Below are 21261 nucleotides of genomic sequence, written 5' to 3' on the forward strand. Positions count from 1 at the left end.
AATGGGGCATCGATCGATATGTGGTGTGATAGGTGGCTTCCCCATCAAAATGGGCTCAAAGTTTTGTCCCGTCCTCCTTCATCAGATTTAGTTTTATATGTGAGTGATTTGATTGATCATAATATGTGGTGCTGGAGAAAAGAGGATATTGATGGGATTTTTTTTTATTTGAAGCAGTTCAAATCTGTGATGTTCTGCTTAGTAGGAAGTGGTCCAGAGATTCTATTATTTGGCATTTTTCACGGACTGGTGATTTCAGTGTTAAAAGTGCATACCAAGCAGCATTGTAAGATCTAGTTTACTCTGCTTCAAGAGCTTTTCTCCAAATCAATTTGATTGAATGTGGAAGAAGCTTTGGAACATTAATGTGTTAGGTAAATTTAAGCCTTTTCTTCATAAGGCGTATTCTAATCATATTCCTACTAAGGTTGGTCTATATCATAGGAAAGTGTTAATGGATGATAAGTGTAATATTTGTGCATTTGGGGTCTGAAACGCTTGTTCATGCACTTCGAGATTGTAGCTGTGCTCAGCGTATTTGGTTGGCTAGTTCTCTTGGTCTTACCGTGACGAGTTCCATTCCAATTTCTTTTCTGGACTAGTCCAAGGTGGTGGTGGGGATCCTTTCTCAACCTCTAGTGGAGTTATTCAATATGTTAGCATGGGCCATTTGGAAGTCAAGAAATGCATTTTATTTTTAGAACAAAATAGAAGAGGATGTCTAGATAATTAGTTCAGGTGTGAGCCTTATTGCTAATTTCCAGCAGTGCTAAGGTGTTTCATTATAGTAACCTCCTTTTTCAAGATTGTCTAGATGCTAGCACTATCAAAGGGAGTTTTAAAAATTAAAATTGATGCATCTGTTGAGGATAGTCGTGGGTGTGGTTTGGGTATGGTTATTGGAAATTGGAAAGGTGAGGTTATGGTTTTGTTATTTTTGTGGCTTTGAAATTTGGGATATATTTTTCCATGGACCCGAATTGTAACCAGACCCAAAAGTTTCGTACTACGACCCAATTGGGATAAAAAGTGAGATCTGTGGTGGTAACAGAGGGCATGGGCCGATATTGTAATATTCCACCCTTTGCGGTAGAGTGTGAGATATTTGGGAAACACATTAGGGTTAGGGTTTGAGAGTTCTGATTGATTGTATCTTACTCTTTTTATCATAGTGGAACCTTTTTCTCTTGTCTTGCCCGTGGACATAGACCTTACGGTTGAACCACGTTAAATCCTGTGTTATTCTTCTTCTCTTTTTCAATACTGTGTGATTGTGTGATTTGTGTGTGTACCTTAGATTTGCGTGCTTATTATAATAAATTGGTATTAGAGCTTTGTGCACTAAACCTAGGGTTTACAAATGGTGTCGTCTTCAACGAAGTATGAGATAGAGAAGTTTGATGGTGGATCGAGTTTTTGTCTGTTGAAGATTAAAATTAAATCTTTCTTAATCCTATAAGGTCTATGGAAGGCAATCGAGGATAACTTTCCAGAAGGTATTAAAGAGGCGGAGAAGGTTGATCTAAAGGAGTGAGTCTTGAGTGCGATTTTCATTAGGGTAACTGATAATGTCCTACGCGAGATTGCTGGTGAAAGCTCAGCATCTATGGTATGGAAAAAATTAGAGGAGTTGTACTCTACCAAATCGCTAACCAACCTCCTGTATATGAAGAAAAGGCTTTACAATCTGAGAATGAGCAAAGGTATGCCTATTAAAGAACATCTGGATGAATTCAATTCAATCATTATGGACCTGAAGAATATTGATATTGAGATTGATGGTGAGGATCAAGCCCTTATTGTGTTATGTTCTTTGCCACCCTCCAATGAAACTTTTATTGATACTCTATTGTATGGAAAAGATAGTATTTCACTAGACAATGTTAGTAATTCTCTAAAATTGAAGGAGTTGAAAAAGAAATTTCTAAATAATAGAGAAATATTTGAGGGGGAAGGTTTAGTGAGCAAGGGAATAACACATTCAAGGGAGGGTTCTTCTAGCAGAAAGAAATCTAAGGCCAGATCTAAGTCAAGAATGAAAAAGGCCAACTGTTTTGAGTGCGGGGAGCAAGGTCACTACATGAGAGACTATCCCAAGTTGAAAAATAAAAAGGGAAAGCAACCAGAAAGTTCTGCTAATGTGGTTGATAGATTTATTGATTCTGATGGTGATGACAATGCTGGAGAAATTTTATCTATGAGTTCAGATCATGGACAAAATTCCTAGATTCTTGATACTGGTGCCACTTATAGTGTGTGTCCACACAGAAAGTGGTTTGTCACTTACAAGCAGATAAGTGGCAAGGTGTTTCTGGGCAATGATCGTGCATTATTTGTTAAAGGAATTGGTAACATTAGATTGAGGATGTTTGATGGCATTGTCAGAACTATAGAGTATTGGCATGTTCTAGAACTAAAGAGGAACTTGATTTCTCTTGGGACACTTGACTCTCATGGATTCAGATACCATGCAGAGAATGGAATTCTCAAAGTGTGCAAGGGCTCTATGGTACTCATGAAGAGCAGTTTGGTTTCAGCATTGTATTTTCTTCAGGGCAATACAGTTTCAGGGGAAGCTACAGTAGCATCCGAAAGCAATAATCAGAATCAGACTCAATTGTGGCATAAGCGTCTTGGTCATATGAGTGAAAGAGGATTATCTGTGTTAAGCAAACGAGATTTGTTGGATGGGCAGAAAATAGAATCTATGGACTTTTGTGAACACTGTGTGTTTGGCAAACAGACCAGAGTGAAGTTCGATAAAAAAGCAGTGCAAAATACTAGAGGAACGGTGGATTATATCCACTCAGATCTATGGGGTCCTAACAGAATCCCTTCCAAGAGCAGTGCCAGGTACTTAATGACTATGATTGATGATTACTCTCGGATGGTGTGGGTGTATTTTTTGAAAACAAAAGATGAGGCATTTTCAACCTTTGTAAAGTGGAAGACGATGATTGAGAAGTAGACAGAAAAGAAGTTCAAGCATCTTAGAACTGATAACAGGTTGGAATTTTGCAATTGTGAGTTCGATGCATTCTGCAACAATGAAGGTATAGTGAGACATCACACTTGCACAAGGACACCACAACAGAATGGTATTGCAGAACGCATGAACAAAATGCTTTGTGATAAAGCACAAAGCATGCTCTCACATTCAGGATTGGGAAAGGATTTCTAGGCTGAAGCAATTAATACAGCTTGTTTCTTGGTTAATAGATCTCCATCTACAGCTATTGAGTGCAAAACTCCTTTTGAGATCTAGTCCAGTTCACCTGCTAATTACTCTCAGCTGAGAGTATTTGGTTGCCCTGCTTATGCTCATATGAGAGATGGTAAGCTTAAGTCAAGGGCAAGAAAATGCATATTTCTAAGGTATACATCTAGAGTGAAAGGCTACAGATTGTGGTGTAATGATCCAAAGTCTCCAGGATTAATTATCAGTAGGGATGTGACATTTAATGAGTCTGCTTCATTGGATAGTCAGAAGGAAAAGTCAATAGCAAAATCAGATCACGGTGTCAGAGAACAGGTGGAGTTTGATATTAATACTTCGGCAGTTCAGTCCAGTGATTCAGAGGATGAGGTGCAAGATCCTGATCAACAAAAGGATGCACCTGAGCAACACCAACAGGAACCATATAGCATTGCAACTGGTAGAGAGAGAAGACAGATTAGACCACCACAGAGATATGCATATGCAGATCTAGTTGCGTTTAACCTGTCAGTTGCTAACACAGTTGATGTGCATGAACCCAGCAATTATAGAGAAGCTATTTCTTGTTCAGATGCAGATCAGTGGGTCGGTGCTATGAGTGAAGAAATTGAATCTCTTCACAAGAATCAGACTTGGGAGCTTGTAACATTGCCAAAGGGACAAAAAGTGGTAGGTTACAAATGGGTGTTCAAGAAAAAGGACGGCACTCCAGAGGTTAAAGCACCTCGATATAAGGCACGGTTGGTAGCAAAAGGCTTTACTCAGAGGGAGGGGATTGACTTTAATGAAGTGTTTTCTCTAGTTATGAAGCACAGTTCTATTAGAGTCTTACTTGCTATGGTTGCTCTTCATGATCTAGAGTTTGAGCAACTAGATGTGAAGACAACATTTTTGCATGGTGAGTTGGAGGAGCAAATTTATATGAGTCAGCCTGAGGGATTTCTCATTCTAGGTATGGAAAACCGTGTTTGCTTTCTTAAAAAATCTTTATATGGTCTGAAACAGTCTCCTAGGCAGTGGTATTGTCGACACCATATTTTGGCTGATCCCCAGAATCAATAAGTTTCGAAACCGATCCCCAACACTAAGTCTCCCTTTTCCAGCCAACTATATTTCTGATCTCCCTTTGCCGGACAACCACATTTTCGATCTCTCCTTGAAAGGAATTGAATCCATACTAAGTCCCCCTGTCATTTAAAGCCTCACCGACCTCTCGAACCAATTGCCAAACCCCCTTGACTAGTCAAATACACTTTCGATCTCTCTTGACAAACGAAATTGAACCAACACTAGATCTTTGTCACCAGTTTTATTGCCGATCTCCCTTTCAAAAGTTTAGGAATAATCAAATGTTCCAATCCGGTTTAATGATGATCCCGATCTTAAGTGTTCATGCCAAATTTCCAATTTTAATCAAGTCCCATTTAGCGTTGGTTCCCTACCAATCTCATGCTTATTGTGTTTTCCGATCTCTTACACTTAGGCTAATAATCACTTTTAGTTGTTTTAATATGCTCAGACAATCAAGTACTTAAGCAATTTAGAGATTTTCCGATCACATCCATTCTTTGAACAAAAGGGGAATTTCATTTCATATTAAATTTGTACAAGTCATTCGGCTGGAGGATCACCCCCAGCCTGATCTACATTTTGCTCACTTCCTCTCTGACCCTCAGCCTCCTCCTCGCTTTCTTCTTCGCCTTGGGGAGCTAGGTCTACCATCCAAGTGAAGTCCTCCTCAGGATATCGCTTCCTAAGCTCGGCCAAGAGATCCCTATGAGCGGTCACATAAGCACCGACCTCCCTTTTTACCGCCTCTTCCTCTTTTGCTTTGAGCTCTTCAGTGAGGTGAGCAACTTCACGGCCCGAGCGCTGAACGTCCTCGAGACCACGATCTCGCTCGGCCAGAACCTGAGCTTGCTCGGCCAGCTTGTCCTCATAGAACTTCATTCGCCCGTCCATTTGAGATCTGTAGTCCTGAGCGGACGAAAGTTGGGATCGGAGAGAAGCCACCTCATGACCCATCTTCTCGACCTCCTTACTCAGCGATGAGCCTTCTCCTGACCATGTCTTTGGTTCACCAAGCACTCCACGTTCAGCTTATAGATCCGGTCAAGATGTTATCAAGACTATCCGAGACGCCTATCCCGATCTTCCCGGCGGATGGAGGACCCGTGACCTTAGCGAAACCCGGGTTTTCTCGACCGTGCGGTTCTTCTCCGCCGAGTGGATCAGACTTGGGCACCGCATGAAAGGGACCTTACAGAGGTTGGGAAGGACCCCTTCCGCACTCGCGATCGGAGGAGGTGGAGGCGGCTCTTTTCGGCGAGGAGGAGATCGGACCACTTCTATGACCGGAGGTCCAGAAGGTTGAGACGAGCCTTCTTGTATTTCCCCGGGCTCATGACCGGGCGTTTGAAGCAGCTCGGAACGCTTCATCTCCCGTACCTTCCGGGAGATCTCCCTCTTCCGTTTCCGACTCTCCTTGGAGGCTTCGCCGCTTGCCATACCTGCACAAAGAAAAGGTCAGTGAGATCGCTAAGGTCCAAAGATCTGAGATATAGAAAGTACCGAGGCCGAGGTCAGAGAGTTGAAGCCCCCGATTCTCGCCAGTGATCAATTCCATAGTCCAATGGTACAGCTCGGCCGTCACTGCATCCAAACAAGAGAATTTCTCTCTGGACGCCTGTTCCTTCAACTCCATCACCATTGCACCCTCTTCCCTATTTAGGGCGATGTGCTTCGTAAGCAAGGGACCCTGATGCAGCAGCTCCGAGGAAAGCCCTCAAAACCATTCGGAATTTTGCTCCTCAGAATGAAGAAGCGATTCTTCCAATTCTTCAGGGAGGAGGGCAGATCAGTAAAAAGCCCGCAATGTGGCTTCGCCTGGAAGAACCAATACTCGTCGTCCTTTCGACGAGTTAATCTATGTAGTTCGGCGAATACCTTAGCCGTAGGATGGAGTCCCTTAGCTCGGCAAAGGCCTCTGAAGGCCACTAGGATCCGCCACGAGTTCGGGTGAATTTGGGTGATGCACACTTGGTGATATTTTAAAACTTCTTTGAAAAAGTCGTCAAGAGGAAACCGCAACCCGGCTTTCAACTGTTCTTCGTATACCATGATCATATCATTCTCTTCGAAGAAGTGATCAACTCGGTGATCGCCGTGACACCGGATAAGTTCGTACGAATTGGGCCGGATGTTGTACTCTTGGCTGAATGACTGCAGGTCAGTTTCTTGCAAGATTGATGGCAGCTCGTCCATGGAAAGATTTTCCCTCCCCGAAGAAGGTACGTGCCTTGATGGTGCTGGTTGTCCCCGAGCTGGAACGGAGACCCTAGGAAGTTCAGGTCGCACGCTTGGCCCGACCACCTCTACTTCATCAGATGACCACGAGAACTGAAGGGAAGGAGGGCTCGTCGCTCTCTGACCCTCGGCGCCGCTCATTTTCAAAGGAAATAAAGAATTTAAACTAAAAGAAGGATCAAAACCCTTACCGGAGCTTGATCGGTGTCAGAAGAACTTGAGAGAACGAGAGAATTTTGAAATTGTCCGCGAGAAGCCAAAAATGACATAAGGAAGCAAATGGCTGGCCCATCCCCTATTTATACCCTTCCGAGCATTTAATGCTCACGGTGTCCCAAGCGGCGCATCGGTTAACGAGATTTGCCAGCCTTTTCTGACACGCTTCGCGTATGTCCCAGAGATTCTCTAGGGGGATCGGCTAGTTAGAGATCGGTGGATTGAGATAAATATCTTGGATTATAGATCGAATAAGGGTCATTCAAATTAAGAGTCGGATCGAGTAAATACTTCAGAGATCAGAAAATAACTAATGCAATAATAATAAAATGATAATTGACAAAATAAAATTTTATTTCCAAAAGGTCGAATTACATCATTTGGGCGATCTCTAGAGATCGGATTACATTAAAGGTCTGATTACATCATAAGGGCGATCTCTAGAGACTGGTGGAACATCCTATCTAAAAGGCCTATGTCAAAGCCTAGTCTCGTGGCTGAGTCAAAAGATGTATTTGACCAGGAGACCGACTGTTGACATCGGATAGATGTACAGCTTAGATGGGGGGGGGACTATGACTCTCATGAGAATGAGAGAGGTCGTCATCAAAATTATCGCTCGAAACCGAGCCGCTGTCGGAACACCCAGTGTGGTGAAGAGCCAGATGAACGCCAAGGAGCAATCACCAGTGTTAAGGAGAATATTAGCAGTCTTCTTGCCCGAAATCAGTTCGCATTTGCATCAGTCGAACGATTCAAGATCAATGAGGTCGAGGTCTTCGATCCAGGTTGGTAAATTAGTCCGGTTCTCTTACGGCCATCCAATGAAGTTATCATGATTTCCCGTTCACCAGGATCGTAAATTTTTAGGCAAAGAACAAAGCGGGCAATCGGAAAAAGATCAAAAGCGATTACCATGTCCAGGAATATTGCCGGAGCAATTAAAGCAGAAAATGTGAGAGGTAAAGAGAAGAAGTTCAAATGTGGGGGGCTTCCCGGTTGAAGGCATATATATAGGAAAAATCCGAGCATTTATTGCGGGCGAAAAACGAAGCGGACGCCTCGAGAATTGAGTGAAATAAATACTTTGACTGGACCGAACCCGATAAAAAGAAGACTGGAGTAGGAGAGATCGGAAAAGAGGAGCCCGGCATGAGAAGATCGGAAAAGAGAAGAGATCAGAAAGCGAAGAGAATAAGACGCCTACCACGATCGTCATGATCAAAGTCGAGGTAGTTAAAGCGTTGCAGATGAAATCTCAACCGCACGCCCCAGAATCGCCCGCATTACTGACATATGCCAGGACATGTTATGACAATGCTGTACATCCTAATCTCCACCATTGATCCGACTCATAAGGATGACCCCGGAGCCCTTGGATCAAAGAGGAAGACGACAAGACCAGCGCCTTTCACTCCTAGCCCTCGGATTGCCCCGGACAAGAGAATTTGGGACCGTCAGATTAGAAGAGGAAAAGGACAAATATTCTAAAGGAGATCTCGGCCGTCCATTCTGATTCTCTTTAATTCCTGAACCTTAGATCATGTCCTTTGAAATCCTGACCCTCCATCTCCCTCAAAATAGATCTTGACCCTTCAGGTGGAGCACCCGGTTCCTATAAATACCTACATGAAAACTGTTCAAAGGGACGAACAAAAAAGGTGGGGATTATAGTGGAAGAACTCTGAAACTCGATTCAGTTTTGTTACTCTGCTATTTTCTTTAGTTTGGATAGATAGAAAAACTTCAGAAACCAGTTTTCTAAAGTATTTTCTGGAACGTGGTTTTGAATACTGAAATCCTTTATTTTCAGTTTGTTCATTGCTCCGTGACATTCTCACCATCAGTCGATCATGTTATCTTCATTTCCGCCTCGCTTCCCAAGTTTAACCTCGCTGCATCAGACATCGCTTCAGCTTGATTGCATCATAACGAGATATTCATCATCTCAAGGCAAACCTCAGTCCTTAGGATATTGGCTTGTAACTTTACTAAACTTCTGTGACTTCATAGTTAATCCCGTAGTTCCGATTCCCCACAGGTGAGCGTGCTTTACCGATGCTTTATTTAGTGCTCGTTTTTATTTTATGTATTTCTTTTGCTTCATGTTAGTAATGTTCGTCAGTTGCATATTGTGTTAAAAGACCCCTGAAGAAAGCTTTTCTCAAATTTTCTTTTTGTTCATCAGTTCATTCTTTTTGAACTTCCAAACGTAAATGCTCTAGTCCCGAGTAGCGTATGAGTAATTGGACAAAATGTAGGTAATCGTACCTTAAGAGTCTCTTTAAAATATTGAAAGGTCTGAATAATAAGTCGGGAAATAGTAAAGTCGAATCACTGGAACAACATAGAAAATGATTGGGAAAAATGTCACAAGGCGAAATAAAACTAAATCTTAGCTAAATGAATCGAATAGATCGGGTATCAAAAGGTTATTGGCTAGGCGACCGCTCAGGAGGTCGGTAAAATTCAGTTCAGCATCCCCTGTCCAGTCACGAGGTATCAAGGAGTTAAAAGAAGTCTTATTCCGATCCCTGGCACCTGTGAATATCAGAACCCTTAGTCTTAGGCACTTATAATGTGTAGCTGTAATCAAATTTCAATCAGTCGGAAAAGTCCTTATCTGACCCCCATTAAAATATAAGGGATCGGAGGAGAGTTCTTATCCGATTCTCAACCCAAAATTTTAATAAATATCGAAAAGAGATCGGAGGAGAGTTCTTATCCGATTCTCAACCCAAAATTTTAATAAATATCGAAAAGAGATCGGGGGAGAGTTCTTATCCGATTCTCAACCCAAAATGTTAATTGATAGAGATCGGAGGAGAGTTCTTATCCGATTCTCAATCCAAAATTTTAACAAATATTTAAAAGTGATCGGAGGAGAGTTCTTATTCGATCCAAAATTCTAATTTTAATCTAAAAGAGATCGGAGGAGAGTTCTTATCCGATTCTCAAATTGAATTCTAATAAATATATAAAATAGCCCCTCAAACAAAACTAATATACAACAGTAACTCACTAAGGTTGTCCCCTTTACTTATGTATCTGGGTAATCCGAATTAGTGAAAAATCAAATATTCCTTTTTTTTCAAAAGGATTAACATTTCCATTCAAGCCCTCCTAACTATCAATTCTAATTTATAAAGAACGCAAAGTTAAATCTGCTTACCCTTATTGAGGGACGAGGTGGGGTGCCTAACACCTTCCCCACCCGTTTACGGACCCCGAACCTAGAATCTCTGTTTTTGAAGTGGTTCCATTTTCGCAAACGGTTTTCTTTAATTTCCCTCAAAATTAAAGTGGCGACTCCTCACTCTTTCCCAATTCGGTGAGTGTTCGTCCAGGCGACCGCAAAACCCCCTTGCGACAGGTACAAAAGATTTGATACATTCATGGTTCGTAATGGCTTTAATCATAGTTCATATGACAGTTGTGTGTATCATAAGAAGCTTTCAGATGATTCCTTTATTTATTTACTGTTGTATGTGGATGACATGCTTATTGCTGCTAAAAGCATATAACATTCTGAGAAAGCAGTTGAGTGATGAGTTTGAGATGAAGGATTTGAGTGCTGCAAAGAAGATATTGAGAATGGAAATTACTAGGGATAGAAGTGTTGGGAAGCTTTTCTTGTCTCAACAGGCCTATGTTGAGAAAGTGCTTAAGTGTTTCAACATGAATAATGCTAAGCCTGTGACTGTTCCGTTTGCTACCCATTTTAAGTTATCTGCAGACATGTCACCAAAAATAGATGAGGAGATGGAGCACATGTCTAGTGTTCCCTATTCGAGTGCTGTTGATAGCATCATGTATGCTATAGTATGCACCCGACTTGACATTTCACATGCAGTTAGTGTTGTGAGTAGATACATGGCGTGTCCTAGGAAAGAGCATTGGCACACAGTGAAATGGATTTTGAGGTATTTGAAGGGTACCACAGATGTTGGTTTGACATTTAACGTGGCCAAGATGAGTGATTCAGTTGTTGGCTATGTGGATTCAGATTTTGTAGGGGACTTAGACAAGAGGAGATCTTTGACAGGTTATTTGTTTACTCTTTCTGGAAGTGCTATCAGTTGAAAGGCAACATTGCAAGCTACAATTGCTTTGTCTACCAGAGAGGCTGAATATATGGCCTTAGCAAAGGCAGTAAAGGAAGTTTTATGGTTACAAGGTTTGGTGGGTGATCTTGGGTTGATATAGAATAAGGCAATAGTGTTTTGTGACAGTCAGAGTGCAATACATCTCACAAAGAATCAAATGTACCATGAGCGAACTAAGCACATTGATGTCAGATATCACTTCATTAGGGACATTGTATCTCAGGGGATTGTAGTTGTGCAAAAAGTCTCTACACATGATAATCCAGCAGATATGATGACCAAGGGAGTCACAGTCAGCAAGTTTAGGCATTGCCTAGACTTGGCTGGTGTTTGTAGTGCTCTGTAATGCCCTTGCAAGGGCATATGGCAAGACAGAGTGTTTTGTGGTTATTTTGTTGATGATAGAGGAAATTCAAATCAAGGGAAAGAATTATTATTTTTGTGGCTTTGAATTTTAGGATATGTTTTTCCATGGACCTAAATTGTGACCCGACCCAAAAGTTTCGCACTGCGACCCGATTGGGATAAAAAGTGAGATTTGTCCATACCACGAGGGCATTGCCCCCGCACCCCCAAGGAGATTAGTAGTGGGCTTTGATAGAGTGTGTGATATTCAGGAAACACACAGGGTTAGGGTTTGAGAGTTCTAATTAATTGTATCTTGCTCTTTTCATCATAGTGAAACCTTTTTCTCTTGTCTTGCTCATGGACGTAGACCTTACGGTTGAACCACATTAAATCATGTGTTATTCTTCTTCTCTTTTTCAATACTATGTGATTGTGCGATTTTTGTGTGTACCTTAGATTTGCGTACTTGTCATAACAGGTTTCGGGCTCACATTATCATTGTTCAAATCTCCCTTTTGATGAAGCTGAAGCTACTGCAGTTGTCTTTGGACTGACCACAACCTTAAAGATGGGTTTCAGAGATATAATATTAGAATATGATTCTTTAGTGTTGGCTTCTCTTATTAATTCAAAGCAGGAGGTTATGTTTTACTTGGACACTCGTGTGCTGCAGCTACTTTCATTCTCTGAATCTTCATCTCCCTTTTCTCATATCCATACTGTTAGGGAGGTGAATATGGTTGCCCATGGGTTAGCTATTCATCCTTGTTTTCATAATGAAGCCTTTTTACCTTAAAAAAAAAAAAAAAAGAAAGAAAAAAAAAAGGAACTTTAACTATGTTCGGATGAATTGGACTAGTTTTTGTTGGATTATATGGCTTATGTATGTATCTTTTTCTTGTCCATGAAATGACATTGCTAAAGGCAAAAACATAATGCCCATGGGGTATTGAAGAAGAAAGTATATAGGCCTACCCTTATTTTGAAGTAGCCCATTTCATAAAATAAGTTTCCCAAGTGTTCGTTTGGAGCACATAATAAGTTTGACATTTACAATTTCAATCTAATTTTATGAAACTGAAAATAATTTCAAATGATCCTTTGATAATTCTTAATTCTAGCTCTGAAATTATAATCTTTTACTTAACATATAATTAAGTGAATTATATTTTAATTATAATATAAATATTTCAATTTTATATTAATTATATTATATTTAAAATAAATAAACATTATTTATCAATTCATTTTATCATTATTATTATTGTTATTAATTATTTAGTCATTATTATTTATGTATCAGTAGTTATAATTTTATACATATAAGCAATAATATACAGTAAATATTAAAATTTTTTATTACATCATTAAAATATCGAAAGTATCATAAAAATTCTAACTCTAAGGCATAATTAATGACTAAGGGTCTATTTGGTTTAACTGTTGAATACAGCTGATAACTGTTAGCTAATTGTTAGCTGATAGCTGGTAGCTAATAATAACTAATTTATATTAAGTATTTGGTAAAATTATACTTAGTTGTTGCTGTTGATATGTGAAATGATCAATAAGTGTATATATCATACAATTTATTTTATTATTAAAATAAATATAAAATTGTAAATTTATTATATTATATTATTTATTTTATTATTAAATTAAATATATAATTATTAAATTAATATATTATATCATTTATTATATTATTAAAATAAATATATAATTATTAATCTATTATATTATATTATTTATTTTATTATTGAAATAAAAAAATAATTAAATTCTTTAAAAAAATAATTAAATAACTTTAAAAATATAGATAAAATAATAAAATAATTATTATGGTTAATAAAGAAAATTTTATAATTAATTTTAAGTTTTTAGATGTAAATAAATATTTTATATTTTATGTATTAATAAAAAATATTTTAATAAAGTTGAAATATTAAAATTATAAATGAAAAAGATAAAAGTATTAATAATATTAATTTTCAAATTAAATAAAAAAGGAAAATATAATGAAAATAAAAAATAAAATCAAATCAGTTATCAGCTGGTGAGAAATAGCTCTAAAAATAGAACTGATATAAACTACAGCCGATGAGTTCCATATCAGTTACTCATTAGCTATTAGTTTCATTTTTTTAAACTTACTAAACATTCTAGTTCACCTGTTTGGATGTCTATTAGCTATCAGCTGCACCCAAAAGGTGTGTAGAAGACTGCTGAGCTGGATTAAAATAAGTGGCTTGTCATATAAGCTGTTTCACAGCTGTTGTAATTTATTTTTCCTCTTTTTTAGCATGTGTGCTAGAGTTGTATATAAAGACACGGACTCTGTTTCTGTTTTCAGATATATATACAGCAGTTACCATTTTTCTCAATTCTTTCTAAGCAAGTTTGTTCATGGTATCAGAGCAAGGTTCAATTCTAGGGTTTGTTTCTTTGAAGTAAACCTAAAGAAGCTGGAAGATTGAGTTGAGGAAATGGATGAAGAAGTTGTTAATCGAGATCGAAATTCTGCGACGGTAGAACGCGAAGCTACTCGGAATCAGGTTAGCGGAGATCCAATGAGTTTGCTAGGGTCCGACCATCCAGGTATGATTTTAGTTTCGGCACCTTTGATAGGGAGTAATTTTCGATCTTGGTGTCGTGCTATGAAAATAGCATTGGGAGCCAAACAGAAGTTAGGGTTTGTGGATGGTTCTATTCGAACCGTAAGAGGGATCCGAGGGTTATGAGAAGTGGAAACGATGTGACTACATGGTTACATCCTGGATCTTGAACTCTATGTCTAAGGAGTTGGTTGAGGCATTCATATACACCGTCACTAGGGAATTGCGGAATGAAATAGCTGAGAGGTATGGAGAGAATAATGGACCTTTGATTTACCAGATTCAAAGGAAAATAAGTTCAATCAGTCAAGGAAATGGATCAGTGGCTGAATATTTTACAAGATTAAAAAAGCTTTGGGATGAGCTTGCATCGATTGAGTGCTTGACTGCATGTAGTTGTGGTGCTGCAAAAGAACTTGCAGATATAACTAATAGGAACAAATTGATGCAGTTTCTCATGGGACTTGATGAGAGTTTTGAACAAGCAAGGAATCAAATTTTATTGACAGATCCTCTTCCATCAATAAACAAGGCTTACTCGACAGTTACAAAGTTTGAAGCTCACAAACAAATTGCATCTAATTTTTCTGAATTAACTGGTGAGGTGGCTTTGTTTTCTAAGGGGCAAGGTGTTAAGAAAGAACAGAAGAAATATGATCCTAAGAAGGGACATTGCAATTACTGCAATATGGATGGGCATATAAGGGAGAATTGTTTCAAATTGGTTGGATATCCAGATTGGTGGAAGTCTAGGAATAAGAATCAACCTAGACAATATAAATCTACTGCAGCACAAGTAGATAGGGCAGATCAGTTGTTTACAAATATGAATGCAGTGGATACGCCACTAGAGGCTTGTGAAGATAATCACAGTATTGAAGATCTAAGTGTGAGATTGGGGTCAATTCAACAAGAATTGCAAAGGTTGATAAAGGGAAAGGCATCTGTGGCAGCTAATGTGATGGGACTCACAATCGAATTATTCAGCAACACTACTCTTCATAGTGTCACATCTTTTCGGTAACTTTAGTCTTATTAACGCATGTTGTGCAAGTGAATTAGATGTATGTTCATGGATCATAGACACAAAGCACGACCATATGTCACCTGTTCAAAACCTTTTTAATTCCTTTCAAACCTTACCTAACCCTATCACAGTTCATTTACCTGATGGTACTAAAAATCAAGTTTCACAAGTAGGTACCATGATGTTGAGCTCTAACATTTGCCTTCATGATATTTTTTATTTGCCAAAATTCAAGTACAATTTACTATCAGTCAGTAAATTGTTAAAAACAACTAGAATCACACTTATTTTTTATCCCTCTTGTTGTCTCTTTCAGGACCTTCAGACTGAGAAAGTGATAGCAGTGGCACATGAAGTTGCAGGGCTCTATAAGCTAGATAAATCTGGTTTTTTGGCTTCTAGTACAAACGATTGTTTGTTGAGTTTGCAAAACAATTTCTTGATTTCTTCACCTATAAATACCATGATCTCTAATTCAAGAATCAATAAAGAGAATTACATTTGTTCTAGTTCTAATGTTGTTTCCAAAGTTGATATCTCTACTTTACATGCTAGATTAGGGCATGTGTCAGTCAAGAAAATGAATCACATTTTGGGAATTGAAGGGTGTATTTCAGGAGACAAATCTTTTGATTGTTTTGTGTGTCCTTTGGCAAAGCAAAGTAGATTGCCTTTTCCTTTTAGAGAGACACAAGCACAACATGAGTTTGAGTTAGTTCATGTAGATATTTGGGGACCTTATAAAGTTACTTCAGTCACTGGGGCCAAATATTTTCTTACCATAGTTGATGATAAGACTAGGGCTACTTGGACTTACATGTTACATAACAAGTCTCAAAGTGTTGCTACTATATCTAAATTTCTTCAGTTGGTTAACACTCAGTTTAATACTGTGGTTAAGATTATTAGGACTGATAATGGTGCTGAGTTTGTAAATAGTAATTTTGCTCAATTGGTGTCCAATAGAGGTATAATTCATCAAAGAACATGTCCCTATACCCCACAACAGAATGGGATTGTTGAAAGAAAACATAGGCATCTTCTAGATACTGCCAGAGCTTTAAGGATACAAGCACAGTTACCTAAAGAGTTTTGGTCTGAATGTGTCTTAACAGCCACATATATCATCAATAGGTTGCCCATGCAAAAATTTAATTGGCTCACACCATATGAGCTACTTTACCATAAATCACCAGATTATAGTCATATGAGAGTGTTTGGTTGTTTGTGTTATGCTGTCAATCTCAATCCTTACAAGGATAAGTTTGATGATAGGGCAATTCAATCTGTTTTCATTGGTTATTCAGGAGTGAATAAAGGGTATAAGTTGTATAGTTTGAAGGATAAGAAAATATATGTAAGTAGAGATGTCAAATTTTTTGAAAATCATTTTCCCTTTCATTCTATTTTTTCTTCTACTCCTGTTATTTTTTCTGATTCTGTTGTTCTTCCTAAACCAATTGATAATGTTGCAAATGAGCCTTTATCAACTGTCACAGATGTTACTATCAATGATAATGATTCTCATCATTCCCCACCTAATTCTTTACCTTCTTTATCTTCTTTACCTCTTTCTAATGACTCATCTTCTCTTTCTTTACCTTCACCTCATCCTCCTTTAAGAAGATCAACTAGAACAGTTTCTAAACCAGTATGGTTAAAGGATTTTGTTAATCTAGCTTCTGCAGACTCTCCTTCACTAGCTATCACTTGCTCAGCCAACAAATCAGGTTTTTTTCTCAACCCTGTTATTTTTTTTACACCTTCTCATTCTTCCTTTGTTCATAATGTGTCTACTATTCATGAACCTACAACTTTTCACAAGCTTCAGACATTAATTGATTCAAGCTATGCAATAGAGTCATGCTTTGGAAAGGAATGAAACTTGGGTGTTAACACCTTTGCCAAAAGGGAAAAAGGCTATTGGGTCTAAGTGGGTATATAAGGTGAAGTGTAAGCCTAATGGTGAAATAGAGAGGTTCAAGGCTAGATTAGTTGCTAAAGGATATAATCAAGTAGAAGGACTTGATTACAAGGATAGGTTTTCTCCTGTAGCTAAACTAGTTACAGTGAGAATATTCATTGTATTAGCAACTATTAAAAGATGGCCGATTTATCAGTTAGATATAAATAATGCATTCCTTCATGGATACTTGGATGAAGAGGTATATATGCATCCACCACAGGGGTATGAAAAAGCTAAACCTGGTCAAGTCTGTCTTTTAAAAAGATCTTTGTATGGATTGAAGCAGGCTTCTAGACAATGGAACCTGGAATTTACTAGTTTTCTTCACTCTCTTGGATTTCTTCAGTCCAAGAATGATCATTGCCTTTTTACAAAAACAGATTCCAACCAATTTATGGCTCTTTTAGTGTATGTAGATGATGTTATAATTACTGGCACTAGTTCAGAAGCTATTGCTACTGTTAAACAGGCTTTTCATTCCAAGTTCACAATTAAAGACTTGGGATTTATGAAGTACTTTCTGGGATTGGAAGTGGCACGGTCAGGTTCTGGCACAGTTCTTAGTCAAAGGAAATTTATACTTGATGTGTTAGCAGATTCAGGTATGACAAATGCAAAACCAGCTTTGTTTCCTTTGCCTAAAGGCCTGCAATTGTCTACAGATTCTGGTGACTTATTATCTGAACCAGATTCTTATAGAAGACTTATTGGGAGGCTATTGTATATTAATATAACGCACTGACATCGCTATGCGTTCAACATTTATCTCGCTTATGTCAGTGCCTAGGAAGCCTCACATGGATGCAGCTATGCATGTTTTAAGATACTTAAAATCCTGTCCATCTAGAGGATTATATTTTTCAGCAGATTGTGATTTGAGGTTATCAGCATATTGTGATGCTGATTGGGCATCATGTGTGTTTTCTAGAAAATCCCTTACTGGTTTTTGCATCTTTCTTGGTAATTCTCTTATCTCTTGGAAGACAAAAAAGCAAAATACGCTTCTCAAATCATCTCGAAGCCGAGTATAGAGCCTTGGCTTCAGCCAGAATTGTTATGGATTTCTTATATTTTTAAAGATCTGCATTCCCATTGAATTGCCTATTTCATTGCGATGTGACAATCAAGTCGCTTCTACATATTGCACAATCCAGTCTTCCATGAGAGGACTAAACATATTGACATAGATCACATATTGTTAGGAACAGCTTGAAGAAAGGTTTTATTGCTCCATCTTATGTCTCTTCACAATTACGATTGGCGGATATTTTTACCAAGCCTCTAACCTCCGAGCTCCATAGTCGTTTGTTTCCAAGTTGTCTCTTGTGTCACTTCCACATGATCCAACTTGAGGGGGATGTAGAAGATCACTGAAATGGATTAAAATAAGTGGCTTGTCATATAAGCTGTTTCGCAGCTGTTGTAATTTATTTTTCCTCTTTTTTAGCATGTGTGCTAGAGTTGTATATAAAGACACGGACTCTGTTTCTGTTTTCAGATATATATACAGCAGTTACCATTTTTCTCAATTCTTTCTAAGCAAGTTTGTTCAAGGTGAACCAAACACTCTCTAAGACCCCTACCTACTAAAATTTTGCATTGGTTTAGAGAGGTTGAGAGAAATTAAATTTATAATATAATTATTACTAGCAAATACTAATCAATGTTATATGAAAAAAAAAATTATTATACTGTTACCACTGTAATTATTTTTTAAAGAAAGTATAAAATTGCAGTAATTTATTCTTTGAATTGAAATGTGGATAGATTAAATATTTTGGATACCTTGTGCCCGTACATATACTGCAATAAGCTTAAACTAATCTATATAAATCTCTTTTTCTTTAAATATTATCAATAAATTCTTGCTTATTAATTAATTTTACGAGATTACATTTTTTTTTATTCATACTTTACTAATTTGTTTTAATTTTTATTGTGATTAATTTTGTTCATATGATCTCGCATGTATAATTTTTTAATTTAATTTAGGAGGAGTTTATAAAAGATTTCTAATACAATAATATAGATTATTATGCCTTGATAAAATTAATGTGATTTTATTAAAAGGTGTGTTATCCCATATAAACAATTTTATGTGTAAAATATATATATATATTAATTAATTAAATAATGAGCAACCTTTCTCTCTTTTATAATTTTTATGACAAGCATGAAAATTCTCTAACTTAAAATTCTTTATTATGAGCCCCTTTCCAATAATTTGCCTTGAATTTAATTGTAGAGTCAGATAAAACAAATAACTAAGATGCTTTCACCGTATTATTCATAATTGAAAAATGAAAAGTACAATATAATATCCATTATATATGGATTAAGTTCCTTTCATATTTGGTAATTAAACATGACCACATGAATTGCTCTTTGATTATTCCATGTAAAACATAGATTTTGGTTGATTTATTTGGATAGAGAGCACGTATGCCATCAATATCATCTGTGGTGAGTTCCCTTCCGATAGTCCCTAATGGAATTATTGAATACATAATGGCATTTGAATCCTGACTGTGTGCAAGCCCAAGAAGATGACCAATTTCAGGAGCAGCCACAGATTCCAAGTCAAATTGGTTCATGTTGGGATTGCTACTCCAATCCTCATCTGCATCATAATGGAATCTTCCATCTTGGGGATAAAATGCATGAGCCAGCACCTTTTCTAGAGGCCCATCAAAAGCATCTCCATCTCCGTGATCACCTCTATAAAAACCGATTGCAATATCAGATTTGGAACCTGTAGGTGCTTCCTTAAAAGTGAATTGGGAAACACTTGCCCATCTCTGAAAAGCTCGCGAACAAGCAGACCTTATCATTTGGGTTTTCAACTCCAAAGTGAAAAGTGTAGGTGAGTTGATACTTAGAAGGTGGCCATCTTTGTATTTCCTCGGGAAAAGCATAGTGTGAAACCATGTGGAACATTTTCGACTTGTGGTGGCTGCTGCTGGTTGGTTTTATGAGGATGTGAGATTGATGATATCGGGTACTCCACATCGTGGAATCATCATATCCTTGATGGTAACAGAATCAAGACTGTCAGTGACCTCTAGCTTGTAAGATTTTTGGTAAGTTTTGAGTGCATACTCCAAAAGGTCATCGAAATCGTCAGTTAGAATATTGGTAATCATCACTTGGGTAGTATCCAAATTTCCTGAGGTGCTTCTTGACCTCGTTAAGGCCAACAACATTTTGGCTCTTTTGGACTTCCTTTAGGCTTTGAAGAAATTTGAGAGTTTTCCCGCCATGAACTTCAGACTGAGCTATAAAGAGCTGGATTGAAAAGAGCAGTAGGAGGAAGGTTGTAAGAAGATAGGAGAATTTGTGAGCCATTGCTATAGTTCTTTTAGTAACGAATGGCTTTCTTGGTGTAGTGGTTCATGTTAGTGTTTTGTTGCTATTTATTGACAAACTTACTATATAGCTCAAGGATACATGCATGTGTTTCATGCTACAGTCTTACTTCTTTTGTTGTGTTCTTCAATGTTTTCTTGCCAATTCATTCACAACTATCATTAGTGGAAAAAACTTACTTACCCTTGATTTATAATGGACTCAAGACACAAATATACGAGTCTCACATATTTTAAATGTGTATTTCACTATACATATTGTATATTGTGTTTATGATGTATTGAGTATTGAGGATGTAATATAAAATAACTTATCTACATTCTTTTTATATAAAAAAAGGAAAAATAATTCTTCTTCAATAGTTGTTTGGTGGTGGTGTTTCCTTATCTATATACATTATGTGAAAATATATTTATTTAAGTGTATTACATGAAAATAATGCAATGTTAATTCCCTAACAAACACATATGAATCATAACCTTATATGTTTGAGATGAAAATTTTATAATTTGCAGCCTGATGGGTGTCAGTAGAACAACTACATATTTTAATGAAAATTTTCTTTTTAATTTGAAAGATGAAATTTTTCTTTGTTAATTGATCTAACTTTAAATAAAGATTGAAATTAAGGTACACAGTTTTGAAAATGTCTCAAATATCATTAGGTTAAAGTTGATTGATTGATCGATGATAGAGTTACTTACCATGCTTCATGTGTAACACAGAAATCATAAATGATTGTAGATTGACAAAGTGTGGAAAATTCGACTTTTTTCGTCTTTTACACTATTTATATGATAATGAAATAAAGCATCTTTTCTTTTCCTTGACGAGCGGATTTAAATAAAAATCTTAGCAAAGATAAGCAAGGCATCATATAATAAGTAGAGTTTGACATTCTTCAAAAATCAAAAAAGTAGAAAAAAAAAAAAAAGGAAAAGAGAACTTAGATAAGTTTATTTGACACCAAAGCAATATCAAAGTTGCAATGGCTGACTGGTAATATATTCCATGGGTGGAGATTGCAGACAATGTACATGGCATCAGTTTTGATGGCTAGTTTGCTTTTTCTCCTCAATGTAAGCACACATTGA

At 37.4% G+C, this 21261-nt stretch overlaps 1 pseudogene; it reads right to left on the minus strand.

The window, feature by feature from the left end:
- Positions 1-19125: 19125 nt before the first annotated feature.
- Positions 19126-20195, minus strand: LOC131175851 (metalloendoproteinase 1-like; annotated as a pseudogene).
- Between the last annotated feature and the right edge of the window lie 1066 nt (positions 20196-21261).

Source organism: Hevea brasiliensis, chromosome 18, assembly GCF_030052815.1.
Source record: "Hevea brasiliensis isolate MT/VB/25A 57/8 chromosome 18, ASM3005281v1, whole genome shotgun sequence".
Lineage (NCBI taxonomy): Eukaryota > Viridiplantae > Streptophyta > Magnoliopsida > Malpighiales > Euphorbiaceae > Hevea > Hevea brasiliensis.